This window comes from Alligator mississippiensis, chromosome 4, assembly GCF_030867095.1.
Source record: "Alligator mississippiensis isolate rAllMis1 chromosome 4, rAllMis1, whole genome shotgun sequence".
NCBI lineage: Eukaryota > Metazoa > Chordata > Crocodylia > Alligatoridae > Alligator > Alligator mississippiensis.
Genome location: NC_081827.1, coordinates 56,195,924 through 56,211,681, shown reverse-complemented (window position 1 = coordinate 56,211,681; position 15,758 = coordinate 56,195,924). Strand labels below are relative to the sequence as shown.

The following is a 15,758-nucleotide window of genomic DNA, read 5'->3' as shown; positions in this document are numbered from 1 at the left end:
AGCTGCAGACAAACAGACACAGCTAACGGCATACATGGGGTTCTACAAAATTATCTGAGCATATGTGGGACATCACACCTAAAAAAAAAATTTTGGAATAGCTATTCTAAATTATAATACCATCCTTGAACGAAGTAGGCACATTTGGCTTGGAGAAAAGATTATTAATAGGTACATAATTGGAGTTTTCAAATATCTGAAAGGCTGCCAGACAGATGGAAGAATGCTGTTCTCCCTTGCCACAGAGGGAAGGACATATGCTAGTTTATTTCAACTACACCAAAGCAGATTTAAATCAAATCTCAAAAAAAAAAAATTCCTAACTGTAAGAATCATTGGACAGAAAAAGAAGGTGTCCAGGGAAGCTATAAAATCTCTTTCATTGGAGGTTTTCAAGGACAGGCATCAGTCTGAGACAATTTAGGACCAGTGCCTCCTATATCTGTGCAGAGTAGTAGACTGCTTTCCTCCTCAGACCTGAAAAGGAATGCTTTGCATTTGAAAGCTTCTCTAACTTTATCCCAGCTATTCAGTTGGTCCAATAAAAGATATCACCCCCAAAAACATCCTTGCCTCTCGTGTCATTCCTGGACCATCAGGGCTGTAACATCACTCTAACACTACCTTATCAAGGTCTATGGGCATGAAATTACTAAAATAACTCAACAGGATTCTGTTCTAGGTATTTTGGAATTAAAAATTGGCAACAAGAGTAGTCAGAAGGCACTGGCTGCAGAAGAGTGTATTAGCCAGTATCTCAAGATATTTATTATAGTGGGATTGTCTCCTCAGGTCTCTAACATAGTAAGAAGCTTTTCAAAGAACAAAAGCAAGAATTTGTGGAGCAAGGTGAGAGAAAAACCACCCAAGTTGTTGGCACATGGAGAGACAATCCTCATATTGGGGAACACTCAGATAACAGGCGACATCCTAATGTGATAGATATTAGGGATAACACCACAGTGCCCTAGGACAGATATGGGTGACAGTTGAGCCTAATGCATAGTGCATCAAAGCAAAAGGAGAAGGTGAGACAACACAGGCCAACAAAGGCATATGGTTGTAAAGCTCCTTTACATCAAATGTGAACAGCACCATCATCCACAGTTTTCTCTGTGTCTACATAAAATCAGTGCTCAAATGGTCTAAGCTGGATCCAAGTAAGACTGATGCTCAGAGAAAAAAGGTGGAGCTTAGAACACAATCCCTCTTCTATAATATCTGCTCCCTGATCCTCAAGGGTCTCTGTCCCAACACTATTGTCACTTCCCTCCTTCCAGGTCTTTGGGACTTCTCAGTGCAACTTACTTTCTAAACAGCCATGGTGGTAAGAACACCCACACTTCCATTTGCAATTGGCAAAAAAATTGCTTCCTCTTTCGAGATATGTCAGGTCAAACTGATTCACACGCTTATGACCTACAGGCTTGATTATTATAATTCATTCTCTCTTGGAACAAACTGCACACCCAGAAGTAGCTCCAGCTGGTTCAAAAATACAGCAGCCCATCTGTTCAGCAGCACAGGCTGCTGTGAGCACATCACCCTAAAGTTCTCACTTTCAAATACATGGAGACTCTGAATCAGGGTCTAATATTCAAAATCCTCCACTGGACTGAATCTGGCTACCTGACAAATTGAGATATAACTATAACCTAATACAGGACTGTCCAACTCTTAAGTGGCTGGGATCCACACACCCTCTTCCAGATGTACCAGCAGGCATCATGGACCCCTCCCTTTCCCCCTGAGGTACTACATACCATCCCCAACAATGCTGCAACAAACCTGCAGAGGTGTTCCTTACACTACTATAGCACACACCTGCACAGGCACCCTCGCTCCCCCTACCACCACAGTGATTCCCCCTGGACCTCCCCACAGGCACCATCCCATACCACCACCACAATAACTCCACACAGACATTCATAGGTGCTAGGATCAGAAGGGACCTCAACTGATCATCAAGTCCGACCCCATGCCTAGGCAGGAAAGAGTGCTGGGGTCAGATAACCCCAGCCAGATGCCTATCCAGCCTTCTCTTAAAGATCCCCAAGGAAGGGGAGAGCACCACCTCCTTTGGAAGCCAATTCCAAATTTTGCCCACCCTTCCCGTGAAGATTTTCCTGATATCTAGCCTAAATCTGCTGTCAGTTTGTGACCACTGTTCCTTGCTACCCCAAGAGGCGCCCTGGTGAACAGAGCATCTCCGATCCCTTGCTGTGTCCCCGACTGCTGTAGCACATGGCCATGTGGGCAGACCCAGACACAGGCATGGGTGAACTGGGCAGGCGCCCAGGGCCCAGACAGAAAAGGGCCCAAAAATGGGGAAAAAAGTTACAATTGCAAAAAAAGGTTTTAATATTGTGCATATATGGGACTGGCAATATTATCACTTGAGAACTAACTATTTAAAGACATCGATACCATAAATGTGATAAAGACTTCTGCAGTAACAAGGGGAGCCCAATACTAAAAGTTCACCCAGAGCCACCAGGAGTCTAGGTATGGCACTGCATGTGCGTGCCCCTCACTCAGTCATTACAATGACCCTGCATGGACACACACTGCTCCACCATTGCAGTACATATCATGTGGCCCCAGCCCTACCCCAAGTGCCCTGAGCCATGTCATGCCATACCTTGCAGCTGTCCCCCAGGATGGGTATAAAACAGGGAAGCTAGAGGAGGGAGGGGGACCCTGGCTGCTTTTTCAGACAGAGTAATAAGCGGAGCAGCAGCAGCCAAGCAGAAGCTCCCAGTTAGACACCTCTGACCTAACGCAACAGCTAATTCCACTACACCCATTAAATTGTTGGCCAATCAGAAAGGCTCAAGCATTAGGAAGACAGGACTTTTACAGCAAGCAAACCCAAAACACAAAAAACTCAATGACACAAAAAGAAAGGAAGAGAATGAGCACATTGAACAATGAATTAAGCAAAATATTTTTCCTGGGAAGTGAGGCAGGAAAGAAAATTATCTGTCTCCATTTTGCATAAATTAACTTTATGCATCTACTGATCATGCACTGTACCTTAAAAGTCCAAACTCTTACAGTAAATTTTATATCTTTCCTTGGCAACTGAACTGATTTCAACCCTAAAATATTCCATTCTTAGTATTTTTGCTAAAAATAAAAATATACAGCAGTGATTCTCAACCAGAAAGCCAGGGCACCCCAGGGTGTCTTGAGATCCTTCCCAAAGTGCCACAGGGTGATGCACAACATTAGCAGTATTAGGTATAAAAACATGATGCACAAGATAAACCCAGAAATTATGCCCCATTGTGAACTTTCTGAACTGTTTGCAATGGAAGAATTGCTCTGTTATTGCTCTATTATTTTTCTATAGTCAAAAAAATGAGTGAAAACTAAGAACTGACATTTTCCAAGGGGTGCCTCCAGTCTAGAAAGGTTGAGAACTAGTGTTATATTGTGATGTTCGTATGGAAGTGCATGGCACCTAGCAGACTTACAAAAACCATAGGTCTCTCCAGAAAGAACCTTACTAAAATAAATTAGATGAATACCAAAATGATGAAAACAAACAGAAAGGGAGAGATATTGGGGGCAGCAGGAAATGTGAATTAGCGTTACAATACTGAAAGATCATGAGATACAGTAACTTGTGCTCAAGTACTTTGTTAGCTTCTCTCTCGAATAATTTTTAATTAGAAAGTAATATACTGGTATTAATATTTGAACACACTGTACAAAAGGGCCTGAATGAAGATAAGGGTTACTAACATATCCAAAAGTGAAGTTGCAGATTAATATTTTGCTTTACAAAAATAGCTTAACAGAAGCAGTAACAACTATATATTCAAAACTGTTGAAATATAAAAGTTTTGCATATTTTGATGGTCCAGGAAAGCAATGTATTACTAGGGCCAGCCTATTTCCCTTAGGTTTTAGGTTTCACTAAAATTTAGCAGATCGGTAAACTTAAAAAGCCAAATTAGCCTTCAGTCCATCTTAACTGACAATTTTAGAGGGCTCACTCTTTCATAATATGGCTGATTTTTTAAGATATCACATCTTTATAGTGCTAAAATATTCTTTCTGCTTACTTGGTGTTTTTTGTACCTCTCAGATGTTTGGACATCATATAGTACTTCTGCTTTAAGCCACTGTACTTTAGGTAGAATAGGGGTGCTGTGGGCTCTTACCAAAATATTATATAATTCAAGATGTTATGCTTCCATAAACATAAAAAGTTAACAAGGAGAAAGCTGTAATCATATTTTGAACTGAACTATTTCAAAATGGAAAACAATGCAGAAAACAGTGTATTCACCACAGAAATTCTAAGATACAATTATCCTGACCTATACAATAAAAGAAAAAAAGGTTTCAATATTTTTATGAGATTTAATAGAGGATCCAGCTGAACATTTCTGCATTTATTCAACAAGCTACTAAAAGAAGAAGACTGAAGAGTGGTCAAGACGAATATTTGCAATGCAATTAGGCTAGACAAATAAATCTGAATGTATGCCAGCTGCAGGGGCCTGCCCTTAATTCACACCATCAAATGTCTAGTATATTGCACAGTGTCTAGCATCACTACCTACAATATTAAAAGTCTCATCGGACAGCTACATGTTTACCAAGCACCTCAATCAGAGATTGAACATATTTTAGCTATATCTTCTATCTATATGTTGTTTCATCACCATCTGTTACTTAAAACCACCACAGATACAAAAATTTCAATTCAAGCAAAATGCACTCACCACCAAAAACTAAGCTATCATTCAAATTTCTACATGAGACTTGAATTCCTTTTCAATGTTCTTCAACTTTGACCCAGCTCTACCCCCTCCTTTACTGAAAAGGGCAAAGACAACAGCCCAGCAAGTGGGACAGGCAAAACAGACCTCCTTTGTTCACTTTTTTCCTTTCAGTTTTCTATTGAGGTAAATAACTGAAAAGCTCAGCCAGCCTTCAGTGGTTCAGAAGAAAGCAATATAGCTAGCTTGCAACTATGCTTTACTGATCAACAAACAGTATGATGAAACTTACAGCGCATCATGCTAGTCTTGCAAAATTACTGAAGCCTAGAATTTCTTTTAATATGAATAACATCATTATTTACAATGTTGAACATGTATAAATAAAGTGACATAATCTTTACTGTAACACAGAATAGACACTATATTTGTTTGCTCTTTTAAATTCAGCAAATTATCACTGTAGAGAAAGTATACTGAATTTTTTGAATGCTATCAGCCCACTCAAGACAGCAAAAAATTAAATTCATTACATATTGCCCAGCAAATGACCTCCTACATCATTCCCTCAGCTTACACTCCTGGGATATATTTTCTGTGTTGCTTTTCATTCTTGCAACTCTGTTCATAAAACATAAATCTACATACAATGAAAAAAAAAAGATATCAGCAACCTGCCCTAATGCCACTTAATGATAAAGTCTACTTTATCATTTCAAATCCATCTGGCTTTTCCATCCCATGGTCTGAAAAATGGGGGTGGAGGGGTAAAAGATATCTCAGTTCAAGGTGAGCTGGGACAAGTGAGCAAATCTGCAGAGCTGCAGCCATGTAAAGTAGATTTATTTACCATCGCTTTTTAATGCTTAATCTGTGGCATGAATCGTATAATAGCCCAATTAGCCTTTTTGCCCTCTAGTTTTTTATATTTAAATATAGTTACTATGGAGAGTCATGTCCCTGGCTAAAAGAAAAGAAAATTGCCTTTTGCTGACTTGAAATATCAATCCTACAGAACAACAAAATAGGTCATTTAGGGTGACAACACATTTCTCATTAACTCTGCTAAGCAACTATAATTGGGTAGCTACAGCTTATACTGTTACCTTTGAAGATTCAACAGTAGGAAGAGATGTCCAACCATAGTAGGACTGTAATGCTCAACTCCAGACCACCAGTAACAAGCAGCTTATAAAATATTTTACTTTTGTACATATTAATTCAAAAAAGGCCTCCCATCGATTTGAAAATATAGTCACATACAAATGTTCAGTTTCTACCAAGAGGCTCACCAGTCTCCCAGTAGGAATCAAGAGCATACAGATGTTCAGCCTCTTTCTCCCAGAGCAAAAATGGCCGCTCCAGAAGAAAAATAACCCAGCAACAACCAGGGTTAAATCACTCCCAGGAGAGTTTCCCCCAGGAGACTGAACAGGAGTGAAGCTAGGGAAAGGCTCCCTGCCTTCCCAACACCTGGGTAACCCCAGTCTTGAGAGGGAAGCATCTGTTCCCAGCAACCACTGCTCTCTGCCTCTTCCCCAAACCAGGCAGCTCCCAGTTTCAGGAAGAGGCAGGGGGCTTTGTTGGCTCCCACCAGCTTCCCCTTGCCACCTCCAGTGCACAACTGAGCAGCAGGTTGGCAACTTAAAAGCCAGCAGTCAAGACCTCCAGGAAAGTCACCCAACCCAGCTCCCACCAGCTTCTCTTTGCTGCCTCAGCACTCAGCTAACCCATCAGGGCAGCAATTTAAAAGCGAACAGTGGAGAACAGGGCTTGGGAACCTTGCTCCTAGCCACTGCCTTTTAAATTGCCACCCCACTGCTCAAGTGGGCAGCAGGGTGGTAAGAGGAGTCACAAGCTGGGCTTGGGAAAGCATACCCGGATCCTGGCCCTCCCAGCTTTTAAATCATCCTCCCACTGTTCAGCTGAGGGGTGGAGGGAAAGGGGTGGCTGGGGAGTGGGGCACCAAGAGGAACCCAGAAAGGCTGGGATTTGGACATGCAGAGGCTTCCTCAGCTCTCTCAGCTGAGTGGTGAGATGGGGGGGGCATTCTTGGGGCAGGAACCCTCCCCAGGCTTTCTGTGGCAGCAGCTCTTTTAAAGTAGCTGCCAACTGGCAATTAGCCTACCTCCTTCCCAGGCACAGGAAAAGGCAGGCTATCAATTAATGGACACCCTAAGGACAGGGGTGGCTCAGGATGCTGTGCTCTGGTGTCCCCTGGCTGGAGAGCTTGCCTGTGAAATTCTCCTGCTATGGAGGTAGAGCAGTGGCTCTCAACCTTTTTGGATGGGAGGCACCTCACTAAACACCCTCCCTCCTTCCCTGCCTCTATAACTTCTGCAAGCTGAGTAGTATCCAGTTTCAAAAACTAATTTATATATGACAGGGCTTGCTTCTTTGCAGACGGCCTGGGCAGTGATGCTGAGGGATTGGCCAGACAGGGAGAAGCTCAAGCCTTATCTGCTTATCTTTTCATACCTCACTTATCTGCTCTCACCACTGGGTGCTTTTCAAAGGATTTGATGGCACCCTGGTTGAGCATCACTGAGCCAGGAAAGCATCTGTACAGTCCTGCTCCTGCACAATTTTCCTACTGGAAAACATTTCTTCCAGTAGAAATGAATGCCTGTATTCAGCCTATGATACCACTCCTGGCCAGTAAGGACACATGAGTAAGTCTTATCCTCAATATTCTGCTACCTGCCAATTCTTAGCTTCAACAGCCTCTACATAAGAACTTTATATTAATATTAGTTTTGCATTACTGAGCAAAAACATGACAGTTGCACAGATGTATCTCACTGGAGATAAACCGCCTGCATTGCTACATTATCAAAAATAGTAAACCTCTTTAAATAAGGCACCTCATTTGGTAAGTAATTAAGAATTCTAAAATCAAAGCCACCCTCCAACCAAACATGCGCCATCTCTTCAAATGTTTTGTATTGTCGTCCATGTGAAATGCACTGCAATACCTAACCGGCAGGGCAGCAGTTGGAAAGCGGAGGTCCGCTGTGCCTGCTAGCCAGGTTTGCTGGTACGTTCTCGTACGGCAACGCCATCTGAATCGCATCTTCCATTTTTCACCTGACAGGTACATATAGCCAGTGTTTGTTGGCTAGAGGTGATGAGGGGCGTCTCTTTAGACAGATCTGGAAGCCAGAATAAAGGCCAGACACCTACCCACACCGAGAAGTGATCTGCTCTATATGTAACCCCACCTATTTCTAATAATAATCATAAAAATAGTTTTAAAAAACCCTGTGATGCCTGCTGTGTCTCAGCTACCAGGAAAAGATGAAGAGCCCAATCCTGCCTTTGCAGGAAACAATGGAAAGGTTGCCATTGACTTGAATAAGTGCAGGATCTGGATTTCAAGTTTCCCAGGGAGCCATACCCTAGCCCCGACTCAAGCCAAGGCCAGTTGTGGATGCCAAAGCACAGAGCAGGGGAGGGCCTGGCCCGAGGCACAGACAGCAAGGATTGAACGTGCCCCCACGCATCAATAGGAGGAGGGAGGAGGGCGAAGCAGCCAGGTAGGAGCCCAGGGGCGGGAGGAGGGCGCAGCGCTCGCGCTCTCTCATCCTAGCATCACCCCCAGCTCATCTTCCTCACCGGGAAAAACGAGTCAAGAAACACGCGGGGGGCGCGGGCTGCCCCTGGGGGGGGGTGGGGAGGATGCGGGCCGGGCCGGGCCGGGCCGGGCGCGGCGCTGAGGGGCCCCGCGGGCCGCAGCCGCCGGCGCTCGGGGCAGGTGAGCGCAGGCTCCGGCCAACGCCCTGCAGCGCCGGGGCAGGCGGGCAGGGGCAGGGGCAGGGAAGCGGCACTGCAGCGGCGGAGAGCGCCCTCCCCGCCCGCACTTGCGGCGCTCCCAGACCCCCTGCGGGCAGCGGCTGCGGCGGGGCCGGAGCCGGGGCCGGGCGCGGTACTCACTGGCTCGCTCGGGGCGGCGGCGGCGGCGGCGGGCGCAGCGCGAGGCTCTGCTCCGCTCCGCTCCGGGAGCAGCGCGGGGGGGCGGGCGCGCTCCCGAGCCTGTCACCTCCCCCCGCCGGGGAGGAGCGCGCGTGCTCGGCGGCCGCAGCGCCGCGGCGCGCCGGGGGCTGCGCTCGCACCTGCCAGGGGCTCCGGCGGGCGGCGCCGGTCGGGGGCCAACCTCCCCCCAGGCGCGGGCACGCGAGGCGGGGATGGAGGTCGCGGCTGTGGCTCGACCCCCCCCCAGCGGGCAGCGCTGCGAGCCCCGGCCTCCCCGGGCAGGGTACCCGCGTCTCAGGGGGCGGCGGCGGCGGCGGGGCGTAGCAGGGGCCGGAGAGCGAGCGCGGCCTGGCGGGGCCGTGGGGCGGCTCTGTGGAGCGGGCGCGCTTCAGCCCCCTGCCCAAGCGGGGGGGCCCGGGGAAGTGCCTGCCCCCCCCCCCCCCCGCTCCGCTGCGCATCCAGGCCTGGCTGCCTCCGCCCGCGCCTCAGGCGACCACTGCCAGGAGCTCACTCCCCACAAATACCCCGGGCCCGGTCCTGTCAAATTGAAACCTGTCCCCTCCTCCTGGCAGGGTTGCGGGAGGGGTGAACGACGGCTCACTCGACCCCCACCCTCCCTCCTTTTACAGATCTTTTATCAAGATAGCCCCACCACCAGACCATGAGTGACTGGTGCCTCCTGAATCTGGGGGGCACCCGCAAAAGCCGCTGACCCTGTCACGGGGGGCACAAGCCCTACCGACAGCCTCACGGAGGGCAGCGGCCCCGTCGGGGGGCACACGCACCCCCTACCAGTTGCCTATGCACCAGGCTATGCAAGAAGCAAAGTCGTTTCAAATGAAATCGTTATTGAATCACTCGTTCTTGTAAACGGTAGCTGTCGATGAATTTCCAGCTTGCAACAAAAACAGCAGGCGCGTTTGTTTGGATTTATGCTTGTTAAAAATGGTTTTGATTTTGAAGCCTTGGGTATGGTAAGAGGTGTCATGCTGGGCTGGACCAGTGTCGGTCTACCCTGTCTCCAACAGGGGCAGAAGTGGATGCTATAGAGGGACAGCACCGAACAGCATATATTTTAGAGAGAGAGAGCTCTATTCCCTATTCATTATCCTCCCTGGCTTCTACCATGTAGTGGGTTAGAGATGCCAGAGGAAACATCTCCAACCCTTCTGTTCAACAACTATTAATAGATCTATCATCCATGAATTTGTCTGAACCGAGCTATGCTATCTCCCTCTACCACCTCCTGTGGCAATGAATTGCACAAGTTAACTACATATTGCATTAAAAAGTACTGTCTCTTAAATCTGTCCCCTACTGACTTCAGCAGGTGCCTCCTAGTTCTAGTATTCTGGTGAACAACAGGTCCCTGTTCACTTGGTTCACACCCTTCATGATTTTGTAGACCTCTATATCACACACTCCCCCCGCCCAGCCTCCTCCTCTACAAACCAAAGAATCATAGAAAATTAGGGCTGGAGGGGATTTCAAGGGCTCATCTAGTCCAACCCCCTGCACCATCCCCAACTAGATCATCCTAGCCCAGGCTTTGTCTACCCAGGTCTTAAAAATCTCCAAGGATGGAGAGTCCACCACCTCTCTGGGTAACCTGTTCCAGTGCTTTGCCACCCTCCTCATGAGAAAGTTTTTCCTAATATCTAACCTAAACTCCCTTTGCTGCAACTTGAGACCATTGCTCCTTGTTCTGCCATCTGCCACCACTGAGAACAGTCTAGCTCCATCCTCTTCCTCTTTGGAACCACCCCATAGGGAATTGAAACCTGCTATTAAATCTTGCCCCTCTTCCTTTCTCTAGACTAAATATGCCCAGTTCCTCAGCCTGTCCTCAGAAGTCATGTTCCTCAGCTTCCTATCCATTTTTGTTGCCCTCTACTGGACTCTCCAATTTGTCCACATCCTTCCTGTAGTAGGGGGCCCAAAACTGGACACAATACTCCAGATGTGGCCTCATCAGTGCCAAATAGTGGGGAAGAATCACTTCCCTTTATCTGCTGGCAACAATCCTATTAATGCAGCCCAGTATGTTGTTAGCCTTTTTTGCAAGGACACAATGTTAGCTCATATTCAGCTTATTGTCCATTGTAACTCCCAGGTCCTTTTCCTTAGCCAATCAGTCCTCAGCCTGTACCTGTGCATGCAGTTGTCCTTATTGAAACTCATGAGATTTCTTTTGGTCCAATCCTCCAATTTGTTGAGGCTTCTCTGAATCCTAACCCTACCCTCTAGCATAGCTACTACTTCCCCCAGCTTGGTGTCATCTGCAAATTTGCTGACTGTACACTCCATCCCATTTTTCAGAGTCCTAGCCTTCATAGTCTCTCCTGGTATAGCATCTGATCCAGGCCCTTCATCATTGTGGTTGCCCTTCCCTGTACCTTTTCTATGGCATAACTTTATTCCGTCACTTACAGCAGTGCAATAAATGAAACACTTAAAAAACCTACGCCTGCAACAGAAGCTTAGTATGGGCCCATTGCATCCTGATGCGGGGAGGAGGGGAGGTTCATGAGGAGGTGCAGAGCAGAGAAGCCAGTAACCTACCCAGGTCTAACACTGCTGTTTCCAACCACTTCATATTTAATCCAGCTGTTATATTCCCATGGGTCTTGGAGGGGAGTATGCTTCAAAACAGCTTCCCCAATAAGGAGTTTAACTTTCAGTAAGGACTTGCTTAGAGGAAACTCAATAAGGGATAGAAAATAAACAAGCTTCTTTCTTGTGTGTAATAAATTGAGAAGCACAAGGAGCATAACCTCAGGATTTTCCTGTTATTTCATGTACTAACTGGGATGAAAGTGCTTTTGGATATTATTTTGAAACCCATTTGCAACACTTTTAGAAGGGCTTCTTACTACATAGACCAGGGGTGGGCAAAATGCGGCCCAGGGGCCAGATGCGGCCCGCCAGGCCCTTCTATCTGGCCTGCAGGGCCCCTAAAAAAATTTAGAAAATTAATATTAATCTGCCCTGGGCTGCCTGTCATGTGACCCTCGATGGCTTGCCGAAACTCAGTAAGTGGCCCTCTGCCCAAAATAATTGCCCACCCCTGACACAGAATATACAGTGTTCCTTCAGTTTTGAGCAAGGTGAAGTCAGCTCTACATGTACAGACATTTTAGTTGTGACCATCAGTCACTTCGCTCTGACACTGATTACGGAGCTGCTATTCTAGGAATTAATCTACCCTTCCATGCATAAAAGTTGGCAACTAATTTAATCTTTAATCCTTTATAAAGCATCCTGGGAATTAACCCACAAGATTCATCTATGGCACTCTATCGCACTAATAGTGTAGAACATAGTGTCTCTAGTAAGCAACAAGCTTATCCAGAATGCAGTTGCTGCCAACAAAGCCCACATGACAACTTTGGCAATGTTAAATTTGAATAATGGACCTGTTGGAAACAGCACATTGGATAGCAGTTCTATAAATGGGGACCTACTTAAATCACGATCTTGCAGATTTCACAGAAATGGCAAAATTGGGCAATGTCCACAAAATCCATGGGAAAAAAACCCCTTAAAAATAAAATTCTAGCTCCCCAGTAGGAGTCATCATGGTTGCTGTGGCCTGGCCTTGCAGCCAGCTGGGGGCAGGCGTAGAAGGGGCACTGCCAGCAGAAAGGAGAGCAGGCAAGATGTCTCCAGCCTCTCATCATTGATTGCCTGAGAGGGCTGCCTGTAATGTAGTCCTGCCCCTTTCCACCAATCAGCACCAAGGACCAGAGTCACATGATGGATAGATGTCTCAGCCAGTCAGTGGCAAGAGGCAGGATCATAAGATGGGTAGCCCCCTTAATCAATCAGTGGTGGAGGGCAGGGCCACTGGGACCCATCAGCCAATCAGAGATGGGGGGCACCACAATATGTCCATGAAAATGGTGACTGATGCCACAAACTGTCCACAAAATCAGCCACCTGCCTTGTTGACTTGGGTAGACCCCTATCTAAAAATGTTACTGTATATATATAAATATCCAGTGCTCCTACTAAATGATAAATCAATTTGATTACTCTAGGGATACTCCAGTGCACGTTAATTAATTTGCTGACCAAATTACTATTGGTTGTTAGTAAAATTTTTGATGAAAAATAGATGCATGCATGAAAGCAAGTTGTATCTATAATGTTTAATAATATAAAATTCAGAGTTTTTTTTCTAATAAAGAGACTAAACACTCAAATATACCAAATACATCTTAGTATGATTTATTTTTATTTGCATAAAAGAAATATATATACCAGATACATGTAATATACTGGTATAACATTTCCCAATTCTCATCTAAACTCTTTTGTATATCTTGAATGTAATACAAATAGAATTTAAAGAAGCAATAAGTGAGAGGAAGACAGAAAACCCTACAAGTCATGGTGCTACTTCACTTATTCTCCTCACTGGCTACAGTTCTCTCAGGAGCAGTGTTGCCACATCTTGGTTGGAGAGAATGCAAGCACAAAACTCAGAGCACCATTAACTTTTAGAAAGAGATATGCTTTCTTTCAGTTAAGCCTCTGAAGAGGTTCTAAGGGGAGCATGCCAAGAGTTACTTTGCCAAAATTTGAGCAGAGAAGCATCCACATTCTCCAAGAGTGGGAGGCACAGTCCTAAATACAACTGCTGACCTTAGGAAGTGTTAAAGCCCTATCTTACCTTTCTGTGTGTTGTGAGTAGTGGTGCCCAAATAGATTTTGTTACCAGGACCGTGCACTCCAGCATCTAAAAGGTCAGCTCTTAGGGCCAGTCAGCCTCGACTTGCAAAGCCTGCAGGCTAAAGAGTTCACCCAGGTCCTACTTAAGTCAACAATCAGGGCAATACAGTCTTGCGCCCATCCTTTAGAGAGGCACTTCCCACCAGTCATGGCTCAACTGCCCCTCACCCAGCTTTATCCCTGGGGTCCAAGAATTATGCAGTTCATATCAGAGCTGAGTAACAGGTGTCAGGGGTCCCCTCCCCTTGCACTACCTGTTATTGTCAAACCTTTTTGCTGCTTTTTGGGGCCGGCCAGTAAGGCATGTCCATTTAATACAAGTTATCCATACAGTTCCTAGCCCATTCCAAAGCCATGGCTTAAAACTTCAGCCCTAATGCAGTTCTTTAGTCCTCAAAATCTATGACCGGTGGGTTAGTCCAGTCTGCTTCCAACTGAAGCATAATGTTGAACTCAAAAATAACTTTCTCTCCTTCCCTCTAGCAAATGACTGGGATGCTAGCACTCCCAAACACCCCTAGGAAAACTCACGTTGTCTGCTTCAGTGCTCCTCTGGGCAAAGCAAAGCTTTCTGGGGGCTTCTCTGTGTCAAACTCCTCTCTCTTTCCCACAGGGTTAGGGCCCTTAGGGCTGGAAACTCCTTCGAGCCTCCAGTCTGGTGAGCAGGTTTCTGCCCTACTCACTTCACCCCTGCCAGGGCTTAGCTGCATCCAGGCTCTGTGCTTCATTTCCCAGGCTCCTGGACCTCTCTCCTTCTGCATCTGTGGTTCTGCTGCCTGCATCATCACCAACTCTGGAGGTAAATACCTACCTTCTTGGGTCCCATTGCGCATACACTTGGCCTCTGACCGCCACTGGGACTGCCCCTCGGGACATCACCGCTCTGGCCATGCCGGCCAAAGCACTACCCGCTGCAGCATGTACAACTGTATCTGTGGCCAAATCATACTGAACTATTTTTTCATGCTCTTGGAAGCTAAGCAATCAGCGGCACAAAACCATGGATCATAGCCAAACACTCATAAAGGCCAAGACACTAACATTAACCTCTCTTTTCACTTAACAAAGAGCATTAAATATTAATATTTATTAAGCTTGTGATTTGTGTAGTATTTTACATGACAGACTATAGCACATTTAATTTATTTGTCATGAAGAAGGTTAGCTGGAAGGACACATGAGTCCAGTACTCTTAACACAGGGAACTATATCATGTACATAATAAAGCAGTCTATGATAGATATCACATAGACAGCTTTAAACATGTCTTTATGTAGAAGCTGCCAGCTGATCTTTACAGAATGTTGATGTAGAAGAGAAGGGAGAGAGGAGAAGGCTGTGTTACCAGTTTAAAAGGAAAAAAATTCTTCTATCTTTTTGTCTTGATCTAAAATCTCATTCAAGTAAATGGAAAGATTCTTAGGCTGCTTGCAGACATTAAAAAAACCGTGCTTTACTTTGACACAGCTCTTTGGCATCTGTATAGATCTGATACTTCAGTGGACTTTTTGGCACTAATTTAAAGCCAATTCAATCAGCTATTACATAAAAGCACCAAAAAGTCCAACTAAAACCCCCAATCTATACAGATATCAAGTGAGCCAGGTCCAACTAAGTCACTGCTTCTTCTGGGCATGTGTGGGGCTCGGCACAGGAACACACTGGGTTTAAAGTAAAGTACTGGGGTTTGCCGGGGTTGGGGGTTTTTTTTAAATATCTGCAAGCAGCCTTAGTGACTTTACCTTTACCATGCCAAGCAGTGCTGCGGGTCACCATGGCTTGAAACACTGTTGTCTTCTGCTCTGTGGTAGTTCACATCCTATCCCTCTTATTTTGATGTTTCTCTTGCTGGCAAATGAAGCAGAGTAAAATGAGGATAGGATATGACTTTTCAAAATTATCTGGAAGGTATGTTGAAAGGCAACAGCTCCTATGTCAGGCATAACCATATGAACTGAGTGATTTTCAGCATAGGAAGAGGTAAGCTTTCCCTTATCCTCCTCCTTTATAATAAAAATTACACAATATAATTATAACATAATTTTCTAGATAATTAACCAGATAAATTTAATAAGGATACTAAAATCAAATTAACATCTCTCTCAAGAGGGATTTAATATAGCTCTATGACAAAATGAATACACTAAGTTATTTGAAGGTTTAAGACTTTTCAGAAACAAGTACTTATGGACATCTGTAACATGAAAATTGCAAAACTCTAATAATGCAAAGCAGGGGAAAAAAACAAAGACGGGATCAAAAGCTCCAGTGATGAAGGTCTAATGTAAAAGCTGCCCAGTTTGGTAAACAGTAGCA

The 15,758-nt window shown here is 45.5% G+C and overlaps 1 protein-coding gene across 12 annotated transcripts in view; it reads right to left on the bottom strand.

The window, feature by feature from the left end:
- The window catches only part of NRCAM (neuronal cell adhesion molecule), a 241,568-nt gene extending 232,810 nt beyond the window's left edge, over window positions 1-8,758 (bottom strand). For all 12 annotated transcript variants that reach the window (XM_059725993.1, XM_059725991.1, XM_059725994.1 and 9 more), the window contains exon 1: window positions 8,670-8,758. The gene's annotated coding sequence lies outside the window, so the exon portion shown is untranslated. The remainder of the gene's footprint in view (window positions 1-8,669) is intronic.
- Between the last annotated feature and the right edge of the window lie 7,000 nt (window positions 8,759-15,758).